Genomic DNA, 20138 nt, shown 5'->3' on the forward strand with positions numbered 1-20138 from the left:
CATTTCAGGTGTACAATATAGTTATTTAACATTTATATACCTAACAAAGTGATCACCAGGAGAAGTCCAGTAACCACCTGACACCACACAGAATTCCTAACAATGCTGACTAGATTCCCTATGCCTTGTAGCGCCTCCCCATGGCTTACTGATTTTATAACTGGAAATTTATATCTATTATTCTCCTTTACCTTTTCTGCCCTTCCCTCTACCACCTTCCGCCCTGAAAATATCGATTTGTTTTCTATGTATATGAGTCTGTTTCTGTTTTATTGTTTGTTCGTTTTGTTTTTTATTCACGTATAAGTGAGATCATGTGATATATGTCCATCTCTGTCTGACTCTTTTCATGTAGCATAATACCCTCTAAGTCCATCCATGTTGTCACAAACGGCAAAATCTCACGCTTTTCTATGGCTGAGTAATAATATTTCACACACACATACTCCCCCACATCTTCTGTATCCATTTATCAATGGACACTTAGTTTGCTTGTGCTGGAAAAACTTCACAGCTAACGCAGAAGCAAAAGTGAAACTGAGCCACTTTCTTACACCACATACAAAAATGAATTCAAAAGAGGTTAAAGACTGTGTAAGAACAGAAACCATAAACTTCCTAGAAGAAAACGTAGGCAGTAAACTCTCTGACATCGGTCTTGGCAATATTTTTTTGGATATGTCTTCCCAAGCAAAGGCAACAGCAGCAAAAATAAACCAATTCCATTGGTTTTGAATTTCTAAACTACCTATAAAGCCCATAGTTGCAAAATGTGGTGTAGGCTTATTCTAGAACAAAGGTCTTCTAGATCCATATTGTTTTCAAACTGTATGCCTTGATCACAGGGGACCACGGACATATCTTGGAGCAACAACAGAGGGAGTGAGCAGGTAGGCTGGCTGTGTTCTGTGTCTCCACCTGCGGTCGGAGGTGCACTTCTATCTGTTTTATCCATCAGGGTTCTGTGTAACGTTTCAATAGGAAAAAATGGATTCCACTGCTCTGCCACTCAAAACAACACACACACACACACACACACACACACACAGAGTTTTAAAACAGGTTGCTAGAACCAGAGCATGGACAAACATTTTAGAAAGATACAAGAACTGCCTAAAAAGCCTGAACATTTTAAGGAGGACGGGATCTTAGATCATTTTAACTCTATTCTCTCATTAAAATTGTTTACGTCACAACAAGCCCACAAACAGAATTGAATAAAGTGGTGAGGGTCTGGAGCGCCCAATTATGCCTCTGAGCTGGTGACCAGGCAGCACCCCAGCTGCCCAATCCATCACAGGCTGGCCTCATTTGTGCCTCTGAATGAAAATAAACCCCAAAAGTGGGCCTGTAAATGCCACAAACTGAAATGGTATGCCTACTGGATCTCTACCTTCACTATTTTATTTTATAAAAAATAAACATAGCTTCACACCAGAAAAATTGAGCTTCAGGCTAAAACAAATTGATTCTTAAGTTGTCTACACACAAAATGCCTAATGTGTGTTACAGAGGAAAGATGGGAAAGGAACAGCCCACGTTAATCACCATTCAAATTCTGTAGTATGGGAAAGAGATTTGAAATCTAAAAATTTGTGACTCTCATCTACACCAAATGGTCCAGTGACACCCAGAGAGAGGACAGTCTGAACACAGGCCAGAGAAAATCATAATAAAATACACATCTGTAAGTACCAGTAAGCTCCACCTCAAATTCATGTCTTCTCCAAGCAATCGTTACCTTTTAGAGGTAATAAGAAACCCCCCACAATGTAAGTTTCCTTCAAGTTTTTTTCAGCTGTTCATCAAAAAATAATACTTATGACAGGCAGCATTAATTCTCCCCTGCTATATGCAGGAACTAACAAAAATATTTAAGTAGATACTATCATCGGTTTTGTATAAATCAACCAAAGGAAGAGAATACTAAGGCAGAGAGACATTAAATATTGGATTGGCCAAAAAGTTTATTTGGTTTGTTCCGTAAAATGACTGTAATAGCACTTTGTTGTCTTTAACTTTATTCAAAACAATTTTGTTAGATTGTATTTTGAGAGCTGTCATATTGGTGTGAATTTAAATAAAAATCAAAACTGGTGAATTTTTGTGTAACCATTTTAATGTTGAAGATGGAAGAAAATAAGCAACATTTTCAGCATATGCTTTATTATTTCAAGAAAGGTAAAAACACAACTAAAATGCAAAAAAAGATTTGTGCAGTGTATGAATACATCAGTGATGTATCCATAAACGATACATCTTAAAATGATAAGTGATAAAAATTATCAAAACTGGTTTGTGAAGTTTTGTGCTGGAGATTTCTCGCTGGACATGCTCCACAGTTGGGCAGACCAGCTGAAGTTGATAGCAATCAAACTGAAACATTAATTGAAAGCAATCAACATTATACCATGAGGGAGATAGAGGATACACTCAAATACTCAAAATATGCAAATCAATAACGTTTTTGGTGAAAATGAAAAATGTGTCTTTTATTTTGCGGCAAAAAACTATACAAACTTTTTGGCCAACCCAGTAACACGCCCAAGGACACAGAGCCAGTGTGTGCACTGGCCAACATTCTAAGTAAGGCAATCTACCCCAGAGTCATGATTTTCAACCAGTCTGACAAACTGCCTCTCATACCCTCAGAACCAGAAAGTCAACAAATATTTCAACTATCTTTTAAAAGGCAAGATCCTGTAAATATTTAGACTAACTATGAGAAGCCAGCTGGAATACAGTAAAAGGAGGATTAAGGTGAAGTTACAGAATAAGAGCTACAGAGAAAGACTCGACATGAAGATGGCTTCCAGGCGAAGTCACTGAAAAACCATTCTAAGTGATTCTGAGAAACCTTGGATCAAAATGGTCTACAGTCTCTCATACTCATTTCCTCTTTAAAACCGCACCATTTCTAAAATCTCGGAAGCAGCTGTATCATGTACTGCTTTTTTGTCTTGTTTGAAACTAAGTGCAAAGCACCCTGCCTCTTGGCCAACAGCACACACTCCATATGTGAAATTGATAAGTGATACTGGGTTGGCAAATGGCAAGAGATCATTGAGCAAATCCAAACATGACTTTCCCCTCAGTGGCCAATTACAAACAACCCTCTGTCATTTCCCACAATAAGACAGAATGGGTTAATAACCAGTCAGATGAACTAACAAAATATTTACATACTGTTCTGCTCATATGAACTTTTATTCTTCTTACCTACAGAAAAAGATATGTTTCTTGCCTCTACTATTACTTGGCATCTCCTAGGCCTTAAAATAAGAGAGATTCGTCTAGACATCACTAAATACTGCCACTAGCATCGTAAGCTTTAGTCTTTCCTGCAGGGTAGCAGTCAGACGTGATTACTGGCAATGAAGAGGTATTTTGGGACCACACATGTTGTCTACAATATGAGAAAAAATAGCAGGACCCTGAAAACTTCTCAGGATGACAACAGTGAACAAGAGGGAGTGTGCTTGCTCTCAGGCCTGTGGAGATTGAGTGGCATCCAAGATCAGGGGTGGAAAGGGAGGCTGGCTTCCTCACCGAGGGGCCGGGGATGCCGGCCAAAGAGTAAACCACAGATGTGCACCTGCCTTTAACGGTCTGGTGTTACCAGGCCCTGCATACTGCTTATTTCCTCCAGATGTTACATTTCCCATTTGGAAATGTTCTTCCTAGGGTTACGTATGGCTATGTCATCTCAGGGAACTTTCCCATGGCCATCATAACTGAGCCAAAGACCTCCTCAAATTTAAGGCTTTCCATAAAAATCAACATTTACTAAAACTGAAAAGCACAGTCCTTTGTATCTACCATATAGTCAATGATAATCCAATCTCAAGAAAATCATAAAGCAACAATTGGCCTGTTATTATATTAGTAAGAGCCCCCACCATTTACTGACCACACACATCAGCTGAGCACTGGAGGCAGAAAATATACATCACTTCATTTACACTTTGCAACAACTTCAATGCAGTTGGTGACACTGGAGACCTTTTACAGATGGGAAACACAGATTTAGAGATTATATAACTTGCCAATGTTCCCCAGCTGATAAAGAGACAGAACTCATTTTTGTTCCCAAATGCAACTCTAAATATATTATGCAGGGTTAATTGCAAAAAAAAAAAAAATCACAGAATAATCTATCCCCAATTCTGTCTCCACACTGGAGCAGACAAGCTTGCTGTAATTTTTCCCTTCATTTTTTCCTGGATGAATCTCTAGACAAAGGTTTTCCTCCCAGGGGCACGCTCCGCTAGATGGCCAGAGACGCCATGGGCAAGACTGAACTGCAAGCGGTGGGAAACAGGGCTGTGACCAGCATGGATGTATGGGAAAGGCACACGGCAGCCCAGATGTCAGCTACCGCTGGTGGGTGTCTGTTCACGACCCACGTCCCTGTGCTGAGTGGCATTCAACTGCCACAAACCTTCCCTCTATCAGATGTTCATCCTCTGGACGCCCTGCCCTTTCGATCCATGACAAAAGTTTAGGTGGATACTTTAGTCACACTCTCACACATAAGGGTTACCAATTAGTATGAATCCCCAAAATAGAATTTTTACAAACAAACGAGAGTCACCATCTTCCTCCCACATCTCTACGGTTATTTGGCAGTTAGTTCTTCTCCTGCATTTCTTCATCTTATGTGAACTTGGTCTCCCAACAGTATCATCAACTCCACAAGCCAATCCCAAGCCTATCTATTTATACCTCAGAAATTTTTTACCTTCTAAGTGAGTGTCTGCCTACATTTTTAAATGAATAAAATCAGGGGCCTTGCTTATTAAGTATAATATAATACAAGACCTGTGGGAAAAATACAAGAGAGCAGCCAAGCATAGCACCAAAATTTGATGTAGGCTTCCAGTAGCATGGAAGTTTCAACCATGAGGATGAGAATAAAAGACCCAGTTTGGGAAGGGTAGATGTGATTTTTCCAGGATGGCAAGCACTGCAAGCTGCCAAAAGCAAAATACCTAAAACTGACAACTGAAAGGGCCCTCCAAGGAAACATAACAGAAAATGTTTAATAAGAAGAATCTGTCAACACACAATAGCTCTGCCTGATGTTAAGAAGTTCCTATACATAAACATATACCTGGACTTTATATATTTCTCTAAACACAGCTGTTAACAAAAGCTTATTCATAGACATACAGCTAAGAACTAACTAAAGGAGGTTTGGCCCAAATTATAATATTGAAGTGGTAATAAGAGCTAATATTTATGCAGCATGTTGACATAGCTTAACTATAAATGGGAACATGGACAGCCTGGACCACAAGGGAGGCCTACCTCCATGAGGTAGAGACGCTGAGGGCACAGACGCTGCTGGTGTCTAGAGGAGGCCGGGGAATCGCAATCCCTTTCAATGCAAGTGATGAGCCTTGGCTACGAATAACATTTATACAGCTCTAATTGTATAAACAAGGGATACTGACTTATCCAAAAATGGCAGATGTAATTATCTAGAGGAAGAGAAGTATGGAGGGTAAGGAAGCTAAATCTTCCTCTCCGACACAAAGAAGTCAACACATCCTTCTGGAAGCCAAGAAATGTCCTGCATAGGAATATAGGGGTTGATATCCCCAAATAATGAGCCAAAAGTGAAACAGCTGGCTATGGGGGCACAGGAAAAGGGCAGGGACTATTTTCATGATAAGTTCTATATAATTGTTTGATTTCTTGGAAGTACATACATGCACAACTTTGATAAAAATTTTTAATTTGTTTAATTTGAATTACTAACAGAAAGAAATCAAAATTAAAAAGATGTCTAAATTTCTTGGGCTAGAAAAAATAGTGGAGGTTCTAACTTATATGACACAATCACCTTCTTGATGGGGTGCCCAGGGACTGCCAAGCAAAGGGGCAGTGTGCCAAGCCCAGGAAGCCAGTCTGGAGAGCCTGACAGTACAGGGTGGTAGAGGCTGCAAAAAAACACTTGCCTTCCCGCCCAACACGCCAAGTGACTACATGAATAACAGAACTGGGGACCACCAGCAAAGACCCGACGCCATCACCCCAGGCCAGGAAGGAGAGCCATTACCATCTACAATGCAGTATAACATCTGAGGCCTAATCAGAATTCAAATTAAGCACTACAGGAATTCAGAGAGAGGGAAACAGTCCATTAAGCCTTAGTGGGAAGATAAGGAAAAGCTCCAGTGATGGAGTCATCACTAGGTCCTAAGGGATGCACAAGAGGTCAATAGGAAGAGATGGAGAAGGAAATAACCTGATAAAGGCTAGAAGGGAGGGAAGAGACGGTGCGAGAGAATAGATGGAAATGGGATGTGGTCTAAGCTACATCAAACAGCACACCCCGCACTACTGCTGCCCGACTTCAGCTGCGAGAGTGTGGGCAGGGCTGGGAGTTCGTTTACGGGTTTCTGGCACAATTTGAAACTACAGACATAATCAACTTCAATACAGTAAAAAAGGCGTGCCCCTTAAATTATCTAATTTATAAGAATACACCTTTCATGTTTAAACTGGCCTGTTTTGCCTTGGACAGACTCTTAAATGCCAGACACTGCTATTTATCTTATAATTAGGGGTCCCCGTGATGCCCTCAAGGTTTCCGCGCCTCCTTAGCTTTGTGCCAGTGGATTCTGTCAGTACTTTTTCCTTAAAATCCCCCCACAGTGTTGAACATGTGAGACTCAGAGATCTGAGCTTTGGGTACCTCCAGTTCTCCCTTCAGCTTACACAATGGAATGCCATTATAAATACACATGTTCTGTAAAAATATTTTTTCTTTGACATTCTTGTGTAATACTTCCTATTTTTAACATTGCCATCATCATTTAATCCAAGGAAACAGAACCAAGTTTTATCTGCAAAGGCCCAAGCACTGATTCTGATTAAAATATACATATTTGACTTAAGGTTTCTTTGTATCTGAGCTAGTTGTAGCAGTTACTGGACTACAAACAAACAAACCTATTCTTGCATACCAAAGTGAGTATTCATAAAAGACAGTTTACTTTTTATCAGGGATCTCAAGTCTTCCAAAATGAAAATAAGCATATTAATTTTTACTCTGGCTTTTATCAACATTTGGAAGTCCTATTTATGAAAGAAACTGAGTGTTGTAAGTAAAACTTGGAAGGAAGAGAAAAATCAAGAAATCAACACATCTTCACTTTTGTATTATTTTAATCACATAAGTAAAAGAGGCAGGTACTGAAGATTAAAAATGGACAAACTATTGAGCCCGCCTTCAACAGCTCCACAACACTGGGAGAGACACAGGCGAACATTTCCCAAACACAGGTTCCACACCTCAGGCCACACCTCAGGCCCCGGGCTCCTAGGGGCCCCTACATTCAAAAGGTGACCAATAAATATTACTTGGTTGATCAGATGAAGAGATACATAAACTCTGTCATTTCAAGGGTATTTTTGGTTAGGCTGATGCTAAACATTTTCTTTTTAAGATGACCCCATAAAACAAAAATCAGATGTAACTAGAGAAGATGAATGTGGATATCATAAAAAGTGAGAAGCAGGTACATCAATGGCTGAAATTCTAGAAACAGAGCTAAAATTCAGGACAAGCCAGATGAAAGAAGAAGAAAATTATTCCAAAGATTTAGTCCAGGCAGAGGAAAAGGCATAAGCCCAAACGAGAAGGCAAAAACCATCATGACTGGAAAGGTCAAATAGGTTAGCACTGCTGTAATATGAAGTTCAAGGCAAGTCATGGCAGAAGATGAGCTGTGTCATCACACAGCTCCAGGTCTGCCAGAGGGAACAGCATGAACTTGTATTGTAGGAGACAAGGACCCACAAAAAAGACATGGTCATGCTCATCAAGCTCGTATTTTACAGGAATCCCTCCCATGGGTGACTAGAGGGCAGATATTGCTCATGGGGGAGAAATGGGAGGCAGGGAATATAGGCAAAAAATGTCCTTGGGTTTGGAGGAAACCATAGACAAGAAACATTCAGGTGTTTAAAAAACCATCAGGTGGTGGTGACTGACTGGACAGGAGTAGGTGAGAGGGTGAAGGAGAATGTAATGGATATAGCTTGGGTGGCCGGTAGACAACAGCACCAAACAAGAGGAATTCATAGTCAACAGGAAGTTTTGAGGGGTTTTGTTTTGTTTTGTTTGAGAACGATAATACATGTGATTGATAAGGAGCGTGCTACCCCCATACAAAAGAAAATAAATAGGTAAAGCAAGTAAAGGTGATACTATAAGTCCAAAACTGGATGACTTCAAAGTAAACAGAAGACCTGGGTCCTTCCTCCTGAAAGACACATTATGATTTCATCAATTGAGTGCCAGATAAGAGTAGGGTCCTGGAATAATTTGTTACACAAAAAATAATCCAGCCCTGGCCAGTATGGCTCACTTAGTTAGAGCACTGTCCCACAACCAACAGGATGCAGGTTCAATTCCCAGTTGGGGTACATGCCCCTGGGTTGCAGGTTTGATCCTTGGTGGGGGTGCCTACAGGAGGCAACTGATCAATGCTTCTCTCTCACATCAATGTTTCTCTCTCTTCCCTTTTCCCTAAGAAACAGTGAAAAAAAAAGTCCTCAGCAAAGAGAAAAAATAATAAAAATCATCCAAAAATGGGTCAAACAGGGTGCTCCAAAACCGTATTTAAAAGGAAGGGGTAACCTGAAGAAAGATTAGGAGACCCAAAAGCACCAATTCAAGGGAAATCTGTCAGAATCCAAGTTATAGGAGACCAGGCACCAAGTCCCCGCTAAACAGACTTAGGATCTTTAGTCCGTCCTCTCAGTTCACAGTTGCCTCGTCCATCACCGATCAAGACTCTCGGGTGAACACCTACTTGCACAGCCTACCCACTTCTTTCCCTGGTACTGAAACGGTAAATGTTCTGGTGTGTTTTACTCTCAAATATTTGTTGGTTGTCCAACAAGTTTCAAGGAGGGAGTTGAAGCCGTGTGAAGTACAACTTGGAAAAGCTTCCCAATAAACAGAGAATCTATTCTTACAACAGCTTCATTGGAAGAGGTCACAGCTAGGCATGGGAAAGGTCCAGCCTCCTGCCTCCTGCAGGCTGGAGCTCACTTGGGGGTCACTCACTCCTTTCTCTCCCTGTACCCAGTTTCATCCCAGTTGCTGTTTGGTGAAACCTCGCTAATTTGTAACCCTAAGCACAAATCAGATCCAACTTTTATACAAGCACATCGCAGAGCTGGGCATCTCTAGTACTTGACATTCAAACTATTGGCACAATGTCAGGATTTCATAGAGAACTTTAAGTGTTTTGGTTTGAGAGCTAATGCAGTATTTCTACTGGTCAACACAAGCAACCCAGGCAGAAACCAAGGTATATTTATTTCCCTCAACATCAGATATTATACTCAGCTGCGGATCCAATCTTGCCTACAGAGACCGTAAAAGACTCGGAAAATTGGTAAGTAAGAAAAGTCCATCTAATGCAGAGTATATTTAAACAATATTTGTAATTTCAGTGTAAAATGGCTTTTTGTGCTTTCAATGTCCTGAGAATGTTTTGTTTTCATGGATGGACTGTCAAGTGACAGATTTACAGGTGAGATTAGACTCTTCCAGGTTCAGAGACTAAATTAACCTCCCCCTGTAAATGTTCTTTTTAATTGCAAAAAGCAGGCTTTTCTCCCATGCATTGGTATATTAGACTTTAGAAAATTCCTACTTTTAAAAAAGTTATCAACTTATTGTTTATAAAATATAAGAAAGTGTTGTGTGTATGTCAATAATGAGTTAAATTCAGTTTGGATATGATAAAGAGCACCAATACAGCTGGGATATGATGTAATCCTTAGAGCTAAGGGTGTCCAATAAAAAACTAAAATGCTAGAGAAAAAAAAATGAAAAAGAAAAACAGAAGGTTTGGTCTAAAAGCACAAAAGGCCACAACCTCACTGAAAACTAAAACCAAAGCTGAAATACTTCATGCAAGGAAGCATTTAAAGTCTTCTCTGAATTGCTAACTGCCTGGGCAACTGGTGTGGACTTAATGGTGAGTCACAACTGATTTTTCAAAGGAAAAGACGAGTTAAATAAGCCTCACAGCTGCTGTTTTAGCTCTTGTTAATGTCTTGGTTTTTGATTTCCATGTTCTTGATTCCTAACTTCTGATTTCTTCCTCTGAATTTCACAAACACTTAAATAGCAAGTACTTACACCTTTTTAATTTCTGTATGGCAAGGATAAACAACAATTTGTCGAACTTACTCTATCGGTTGTTTTTCTAGAAACTGTGTGGTAAATTCCATAAAATCTAGACAAGAAAGTAATATTAAAATTTTATTTGTGCTTAGAATCTACTCCAGTTTATTTTCCAGCCAAAGAGAAAAAAAATTATTTTAAAGAACTGCATTTTCCAGAAAATTATAAGAATGCTACAAAAAGAGCAGGGTTTTAGAAGGTAATTTACCAACCAGGTGCACCTCACCCACTGCTGTGAAAAAATTTTAAAACAACTACATTTAGTGTTTTTTAAAGTTCTGCCTCTTCTTAACAAATGACTCTTTAAATGGAGAAACTTCAACCTCTTAAGTTGTCTCTCCAATACATTTTTATACCTACCAATTTTCTTGCAGTTTTGTCTACTTAAAGAAAGCATTCACAAGAGAAAATCCCTCTTTCTATACAGAACACATACATTTGAATATACAGGGCCCGGCACAAATAGCGCCCCTTTTTTATTACACAATCTTTTATTACAAAATCATAAGCATGTAATTCTGTAACCTAACAATATCACACTCAGGCACACCATATGATATTTCAGGTGAAATGTTCAAATTAAAACTATAAATCGTCACACCCACACTATTACCCTACCAACCACACTCACCCAGGAGTTCCTTCTGCTGGACCCTGTGTATATAGTTCATGCACTTAACATAATCAAAGTGAACAGACTAGCATTTTCAACTTCCCTCTCTGTCCTAAACAACTCTCCACAGTAGCACCACCAATTCAAAAAAAGATACCTCGTCACCTTTAGTGCGTCTCCAACATCTAACATTTCACTGGCTGCTAGGGATTACCATGTGTCACCAGATAGTTTGGGAAGAAAGTCAGAATAAAAGTTTATTCTGGTAAACATAACCAAGATCTAGGCTTACTTTTTGTCATATGCCCTCTGGTGCAATATATAGATTTTTAAAGACCATAAATGTGTAATTTTACTAATAACTATTAAATGTATTAGCATTAACCCTATAACACTACCATTTTCATAGATTAAAAAAATCAAATATCAGCAAGTTCAGGAGTCAACTTAATCAAAAACAGTTAGAGTCTCAAAAGGCAGCCTCAGAAGCCAAGGGACAAGGAGACCAACACCAAGGATGATTTATGTCATTGTTATATGACAGCCCCAGCCAGGCCTTCCGACTTGCCCCACACGCACAGTCTCGGCCTCTACAGCCTCCGCACAGATACTGCATCAGAAATGGGGGTTTCCAGCAGCCAACTCACATGAGGGAAGACATTCTATTATTGGCTCTATTTTACGGATTAGAAAACCAGGGTCCAGAAAGTTTCAGTGACGCGAGCAAGATAAAACAACTAACAAAGGCCAAGGACAGACAGTATTCACAGAAAAGTCATCTGGCTCCAAGTCCACTGGCTAATGCACCTACCCCACCTTGTCTCTGACCTACGGAGGTAAATGTATAAACCTGTATACGCTATAAAGAAAATAAAAACATGGTGAGAGGCTGGGAAGGCCTAGGTGGGGAGGGGCTTGACTGTCAGACGCTGGGAACGGGGACGGCCTCCCTGAGAAGGTGACATTTTAACAGAGACCACTGTGAGGCAGCCACTCTGAGATGCTAGAGACGGACGACCACAGACAGAGGTGCCAGGGCTCCATGTCCCTCTGCCCTGGTGAGTGTGTTTGAGATCTCCCTAGACTGGGGCTTCGGTACCACCGTGGTGATGCTGTGAAAGCACACTCACCTGGGTCCTCTGCTATCCCCGGGCTGTGCCTGACGAAACTCAGTTGGCCACGTGTGCAGATCCTTGTCAATGGCCCTCACCAGTTTACAAAGGACCAGAAGCCTTTTGTGATTTATTGGGACAGAGAAAGTACCTGCTCAGTGCTTTGCTGGACAGACGAGGAGAAGCTCCAGGGGACAGCTGGGTGGGTCAGTTTTGGGTCTTGTTGTTGTTGTTGTTCCAGTGGGCCAAAAAAGCTGAGTAGAACAATAATCTACACTTACATTAGATATTGGCTCACTTGCCAAAGACACAAATATCCCCTGCTTTGCTTTCTCCACAAACCCCACCCCATACACACAAACACACCTGACTTTTTCCACAGTCAGTGACATTCAGGAGATAAAAGAAAGCTCATTGGCACGTTTGCTGCTACCAGCTGGCTGGAGGGTGACATTCTCAGTGAAAGAGTCACCAAGGAGAGGAGAGGAGAGGAGAGGAGAGGAGAGGAGAGGAGAGGTCTCTGCTCTCCACCTGGATGAGGGCGTCGGCAGCAGGGTCAGTGATAGTCCAAGTTACACTGACCTCCTGTGTGTCGGGCCTCTCCCACCGCCTATCAGAGGGGAGGCAGGAAACCAATGGAAGAACACACAAGTTAGATGCCACAGTCACTGAGGGCTCGGAAGAGCTGGGTTCCAATCACAGGCGCTCTGGTGACCACATAGTAAACATGCCCAAGACACTAAGAACCTTCACCTGCTTTCTTCCTGTGTAAAAGAAGGAAGTTTTAGGTCATTTCTTAGAAATTTATTTTCACCTAACTTAACTGCTCAGTTAGGTGAGAATACAAAGTTCCTCTCTCCATGAGGTACAGACATGCTAAGAAACACACATCTTTTCAACAAGAAACAACATCTCTAGTAGTTAAGACTTTAGAATGACCCTGACCTGCATTCAAATCTCAGTTCTATAACATGCCAGTTGTGACACCTTGGACAATTTATCCAAGTTCTTTAGGCTTCAGATTCCTCAAATGGCAAATGGAATTACTTCCTTCTTATCTGGACTACATGAGGACTTAAAGGTGAACACCTGTAGTTCATACATTTTCACCGCTAAATAAAACGTTACTAAATAATAGAGTTTTTTAAAATTTTTATTTATTTATCTTTAGAGGGGGAAGGGAAGGAGAGAGGAAGAGAAATATCAATGTATGGTTGCCTCTCGTGCACCCCCTGCCGGGAACTGGCCTGCAGCCCAGGCATGTGCCCTAACTGGGAATCGAACCCCAATCCTCTGGTTCACAGGCCCGCGCTCAATCCACTGAGCTATACCATCCAGGAATAATGGAGTTTTTTTTACCCATTCTCCTGTCAATAATCATTTGAGCCATTTCCACATTTTTGCTATTACAGTGTTCCATGAGCATCTTTATACATATTATTTGATGCGCTTCTGTAAGAATTTTCTAGGGCATATAACTAGGAATCAAAACGCTCAGCTATGGGGTTAGTGAATGTTCAACTTTCCCAAATGTTTCCAATGCCTTTTACAAAGTGATAAACTTTTTTAAAAAGATTTATTTATTTATCTTTAGAGGGGAAGGGAAGGAGAGAAGGAGAGAAATATCAATGTATGGTTGCCTCTCGTGAGTCCCCTGCTGGGAACTGGCCTGCAACCCAGGCATGTGCCCTAACTGGGAATCGAACCTCAATCGTGTGGTTTGCAGGCCCGCGCTCAATCCACTGAGCTACACCAGCCAGGGCAACTTTGTTTTTTTAAATATTTTACTTATTTATTTTTTAGAGAGAGGAGAAGGGAAGGAGAAAGAGTGGGAGAGAAACATCAGTGTGTGGTTGCCTCTCATGTGTCCCCCACTGGGGACCTGGCCCACAACCCAGGCATGTGCCCGGACTGGGAATCGAACCGGCGACCCTTTGTTTCACAGGCCCATGCTCAATCCACTGAGCTACACCAGCTAGGGCGAAGTGATAAACTTTAGACACAGAATGCTGAACAGGGGATTTTTTTAAAGTCCTGGAAGACTACATGAGCAATTTTTACAGTGAAATATGTGTGCATGTGGATTAAACTCATTTCTTTTAGCCTTGGCGGTGTGGCTCAGTTGGTTGGAGTTTATCCTGTGCATCAAATAATTGTGGGTTTGATCCCCTGTTGGGGTGTGTATGGGAGGCAACCAATGGATGTTTCTCTCACATGGATGTCTCTTCCTTCCTCTCTCTTTAAAATCAATTAAAAAAATAAAAAATAGCTCTGGCTGGTGTGTGGCTCAGTGGATTGCGTGCCAGCCTTTGAACCAAAGGGTTGCAGGTCTGATTCCCAGTCAGGGCACGTGCCTGGACTGTGGGACAGGTCCCAAGAATGGGGCGCATGAGAGGCAACCAGGCATTGATGTTTCTCTCCCTCTCTCTCCCCCTCCCTTCCCCTCTCTCTAAAAATAAATAATTTTTTAAAAAGTAAAATATTATTTTAAAAATCCCCATATCCTCAGGGGAGTATTTTTTAAAAATCACTTGTTTTAAAGGGAGGAAGTGCAAACCCCACATTCAGGACACAGTCACCTCTGGAAGGTGACAAAGAAAAGGTAAGGAGGGCAGCAGGGAAGTCTGAGAGGCAGTAATGCATTTGCTGTGTGTCAGGCACTGAGCTCAGGACCCTTCAAGACTAGTCCTGAAGATACTAACATGCACACATACAATACACACATATATGTGTGTATACACATATGTATGCATAATACTGTAATATAACAGCAAAAAAGCACATGTCTACACAAGTATTCACACACACGTATACCTTCTTTTCCTGAACCACTCTGAAAATGAACTGCAGACCACCATGACCCTCCCTTCCTAAACACTCCACGTGCATCTGTGAAGAATAAGAACAGTCTCCCGCTTAAACACACCATGAACATACCTAGAAAGAATAACCCATGAACACCATAGAATAGTGAGTCTGAATCCAAATTTGGACAACTGTCCCAAAACAATTTTTATAGCTTGATCCTGTTTCCCTCAATCACCAATCAGTTCAATTATTTCATTATTTTTTTTCAGCCTCTTTTGATCTACAACTGCCCCTGCTCACCCCTTCATGTCTGTTTGCTTCCCATGAACTTGATGTTTGAGAGAGTCTAGAAAGGTTGTTGTACAGAATGTTTCACATTCTGAATCAACCCGACAGCCGGTCTGTGATTTAGCTTTTTGACAGTATACTTTGTGTGCATCTAATGGAATCGTATCAGGAGACACAAAATGCCAAGTTATCTCATTTTTGATAAGTTTGGTCATTCAGATATCCCTGCTAAAATGGTGTAATTTTTTCTTTATTATTATAAATGATCTGGGAGTGTTCCTTTTATACCAGAATATCCTGTGCTCCCACAACATTTCCCCAAATGGCTTTTCCACAGGAGAATGTTGCCTGAATCAGTTATTACACTAAGGTTGCAATTGCAAAACAGCAACTGTCTAATTCTACCATCCCTTCTGTATTTTCTAGCTGGCTTTCTTTGGTCAAGAACTTCCTCCATTTCACTCTCCCTTTTTAAAATCGTATTTTTATTTTTTTCCCTTAATTTATTTTATCTTTGTTGTTCAATTACAGCCATCCCCATTTCCCTCCATTACTTTTCCCCGCCCAACCCACCCCCACCTCCCACAGTCAATCCCCACCCACGGAGATTAATTTTTGTCCACGGGTCCTTTATACATGTTCCTTGACAGCCCTTCCCCTTCTTTGCCCCGTTATTCCCCTCCTCTCTGTTTACTGTCAATTTGTTCCTTATTTCCATGTCCCTGGTTATAATTTGCTGGCTTCTGTGTTTTGTTGATTAGGTTCCACTGATATATGAGATCATATGATATTTGTCTTTTACCGTATCCATGTCTTTTAACATCACTATAAACTTCTTGAATTTGGCTTGTTTTTCAAAAGATTTTTGTCTATCACTGTCATTCTTGTGGATACCCAAATTGTCAAATTAGAAGTGCCCACAAGTCCTTTTTCTATATTTCCCCATTGGTGTTCAGCACTTCCCTTTTTTTTTTTTTTTCTCACTAGGGACCTCAACTCACCTTGTACTTGCCATGTGCCCGATTTCAAATCAGTTCCTTCTCCAAGGAGCCCTGGTTCCTTTTAGTGGGGAGTGGTTCTTACAAACAAGATAAGCACATTGATACTGGGAATCACTACTTCTCCATTGACAGGGGGTTTTTACTTTTGTCATTTAAGGATGGAAAGAGCTTGAACAACTTTACAGATACTGGGTTGTCATGACTTGTAGGCCTAAAGGTTTTTACTGTTTTATTAAGGACTTGTGCAGGCTTATACATGGAAGGAAAATAGCTTGTGGACAGAAAGAGATACTGCAAATACCCCCCCAAAAAAGCAGTAATGTAAGAAAAAGATCAGAAGTTGGTGTAGGCTACAGTAGAAAAAGAAAGGGAGGGAGGGTGGGAGGGAGGGAGAGGGAAAGAGTGGCGAGCATGACTCTCAAAGCCAGGTACAGGTGGACAGGAGTGCTCGCTAGTCTCATATTTCACAGACAGACATTCTGAAGCAGTGAAGAAATAGCATCTATAACTCCCACATGGCACAGCAAGAACTAAGGTGACTTTCTTATAATGTACGTAAGTGACTGACTCATAGTGAAATCCATTAGGAAAATAAAAAACAGTTCACCCTTGAACACCACAGGGGTTAGGGGTGCCAACCCCCACACAGTGGACAATCTGTAAATAACTTGTGATGCCCCAGTAACTACAGCTGACCCTTTACATCAGGGAAGCAACCAACTGCAAATCAAAAACAGTGTCTCCCATCCATGGATGAAAAACCAGGCAGGGAATATGAAAATACTATTCTCCACCCGCAGTTGATTAAATCCATGGATGCAAAACCCATGGATACGAAGGGCCGACTGTACTTAGCAAAAAATTTAGAACATGACCTATGTCAAGTAGAATGGTCTAAAAAAGGCACATCCACTCGACAACGGGTCCCACTCTGTGGGCTCAGGACTCACGAAAAGTAAAGGTCTTTCACCCCATATGCACTCTGAGCACTGCCTTTAAGCTACACAAAAATGCATTTTTCACATTTAAGTCCTACTCATTTTGAAGTGAACACACTTGCTTTGCTGTCACATGCTGTGTCTAACAAAATATGAATTCATTTCAAGAACTGACCCATTTATAAGTTACTGTCACAGTATTTTATTAAAACCAAAGGTTACTGAGTCCTTCAACAGGTAGGAAGTACAAAAAATTTTAGGTTTTCAAGAGTATGAGAATCACTTCTCTGCCTTACTCCCACTCCCACCTCGAGTCCTAGATATTTTTATTCTTTTCCTTAGGCTATGTAAGCCTGAATCTAGAACAAATATACAGGTGGTTGATATTAAAGCTGTTAAAACTGTTGGTTTCTCAGGATTGATAACCTTCCCCATCCCCACAGTTAAGGGACATGCAGTAATGCTCTAAGCCCCAGGACCTGAAGATCTGAGCACTGCACACTTGATGGAGAAATGCAAACACCATCGCAGTGAGGCAAAAGGAGGTCAGAGATTCATTTCCTTGCCTGGCCCTAGGGAAAAGAACCATGTATTTCAAAATAATGCTGCAGAAGAACAGGCTGGAAAAACAGACATTCAAGCGGCTCAAACTAATTCCAGACAGAGAAAGGAATCATTTCCCAAACTCAGAAGAGGGGAGTTTCATAGCTTTATACCCCTCTCACCAAAGTGCAGGCTTGCGTGGAATTGCTGAATAAGAGCGTGAAATAGCGTGGACTTCACACGCACTCCCTGTGGCTGAGAGCCACTTCCGCAACGGGAATGGAGGGGCCACCAAGAGCACAGCCCACCCCCTTCCTCCCCATGGAAGTTCGCCTGGGTGGGATACCCCAAGTGGGTCTGAAGGACTGGGCATAGGCTCTGTGCCTCTCGCAGCCCCAAACTACCCTAAAATAAATGTGTAGGGAGATCGTGTGGGGTTTGAGCCAGGGGAAGTCCTGGCACGTTGAGAGTCCCAGAAACAGCTGATTATTCCATTGCCATTTGAGCCCACTCACTGATTCCCCGGTGTTTCTCTGAGTCACACTGCCAGTGACCTAGTATCTGACTCCCCCAGGAACAGGAACCACATGACGTATTGCCACCAACCCCTCATTTTAGAGAACTAAAAACTGAAACACAGAGGCACTTAGTAACAGCCTAATATCACAGCAAGAAACTGAGCCCTAGTCAAACCAAGGCCCGCTGCATCCCATGCACGTACTTTCCCATGGTGCTGCACTGCCTGCCCACTACTCCAACAGAGCAGTGCGAAAGCTTACTTCATGTTCTAAAGCCTAAGCACATGAACTACTCACTGCTAAGTTATTCAATATACACTTAAGGTTTGGCACCAATAAAAGAGCTGACAAAACTATCTTCCTATATCAAAATAATATTACATACACCTACTATTAAAGGTCTACACCACTGGTTCTCAGAGGAATAGACCCGTGGGAGCATTTAGAACTATGTGGAGATCTCTGATTGTCACAGGTCATAGGGTGCTGCTACCACCTAGTGGGCACCATGGGGGGTGCAGCTAAACAATGCACAAGACGGTTCACCCACAAAGAACTGAAACAAAAAAATGTCAATACTACTAAGGTTGAGAAATTCTGGACTGTACCAAAAATTGTAGACAGAAAAATCTCTCAAAACCATCTTGAAAATCCAGATGCAGTTTGCAGTTCCCAGTATAAGATGAGTGACCATTTTCATGGCCCCAAAAGTTCGGTGCCTACGCCACACCTTGCCCTCCGCCAGCAGCTCCCGCGATGCATCTGTACAAGCACAAGACAGGAAGACAGTTCCAAGTTCTTGAATGCAGCAGTCTTGCACTGTGCTACAAGTTCTACTAAAGATGTTTTAAGGGAGGTGGTTGGATTTAAAAGTTAAGATCTGGTTTTTTCATTTTCAGTTTGTTATCCCTACTAACCCAGTGCCCAATGCCACACATAACCAAAGAGTTGGCTCTATTTGTAGCAAAAACTCGGATATTTTGATTTTCACAGTTTTAGATTCTGAATGGTAGGGCCCAGGAAGGATGCCAGGCACTCAAGACAGAGCTGAGCTTATGCTTTGTTAAAAGGGGAAGCTCATAGGTGCCTGCAATTCAGCTTAGGAAAAGCCTGCAGATATTTCTAATGTGGGAACTAATTAGCACAGTTTCTCAATTAAAATATGACCATAGCATTCGTCCTATTTTAAGTTAAATTCAAGGCCATGTGTCAATTACCTGGACTCCAACTGCAGGTGAGGTTGACTGGCCACAGTCGCCAGGAGTTAGGAGGATTAAGTCAGAGCTACTCAAGAGTTTAGGTCTTGATTTTTACTACAAGGAAAACCAGACTGAAAACAAGAAGCAGCAACAAGCAGAGCCCTTCTCTGCCCGGGGCCCCAGGGAATCCGTGGGCATGGGCACCACTTAGTGACTGACGTCCTTTGTTTTAATCACCATTATGAACAGTCCAATTCTATGCCTCTGCTTAGACACCAGTGCAGGAGATAGAAAGCTGAGCTGAAATCAAAAGTCAGAAACATATTCACACTCTCAGAAAATGTCAAATGAAATGGAGGTTCTCTGTGGTGTGGCACTACCTGGAGGCTAACTGGAGAATATAAAGGCAACCACTCCTTGCAGACAATTAAAACTTTGATCAAAACCAGGACATACATACTCACAAACTCACACACACACACATACACACACACACACACACACAAACGTGTCTTCCCTCAAAAAAATAGTGACTGCTAAAGATGAGACTGCTAAAGATGAGACTGCAAAAGAAAGCTGAAAGGCCTGTGTACACACTCATACCCACAAGCAAGAACAAAACACGCTGCCCCATGTACCCCCAACTGGCTGAGCTAAACCAACCTACGTTTGAATACTATCTGGTCATGCATTAGCTGCCTTGCTTTTGGTGAGTCACTTAATATTCTAAGCATCAGTTTCCACTTGCAAACTGGTGGTAATATCAAGTCACTGGTAAGGTTCTGTGTGTCACCCAAGAGCTCAGCAACCCATGCCCCACGGCTGAGCCTGCACCCCATGTGTTTTGGTGCATGTAGTGGGCAGCTCTCTTTGCCCAAAACTCCCTCCTCCCCCACTTTGCC

The 20138-nt window shown here is 41.6% G+C and overlaps 2 protein-coding genes across 8 annotated transcripts in view; one reads left to right on the forward strand and one right to left on the reverse strand.

Annotated features, from left to right (window-relative positions):
- The window catches only part of MED12L (mediator complex subunit 12L), a 320705-nt gene that overhangs the window by 165932 nt on the left and 134635 nt on the right, over positions 1-20138 (reverse strand). The gene's annotated exons all lie outside the window — the stretch shown is intronic.
- Positions 1-20138, forward strand: part of P2RY14 (purinergic receptor P2Y14) — a 44664-nt gene that overhangs the window by 14601 nt on the left and 9925 nt on the right. The window contains exon 1 of one of the 3 annotated variants that reach the window (XM_037061811.1): positions 9335-9419. The exons of 1 other annotated variant lie outside the window; for it this stretch is intronic. The gene's annotated coding sequence lies outside the window, so the exon portion shown is untranslated. Of the gene's footprint in view, positions 1-9334; positions 9420-9888; positions 10008-20138 lie in introns of those variants that run through there. One more of the 3 variants, XM_037061809.1, reaches the window with a different exon arrangement.

This window comes from Sturnira hondurensis, unplaced genomic scaffold, assembly GCF_014824575.4.
Source record: "Sturnira hondurensis isolate 20B ecotype Veracruz unplaced genomic scaffold, ASM1482457v3 Scaffold0013537, whole genome shotgun sequence".
NCBI classification, from domain to species: domain Eukaryota; kingdom Metazoa; phylum Chordata; class Mammalia; order Chiroptera; family Phyllostomidae; genus Sturnira; species Sturnira hondurensis.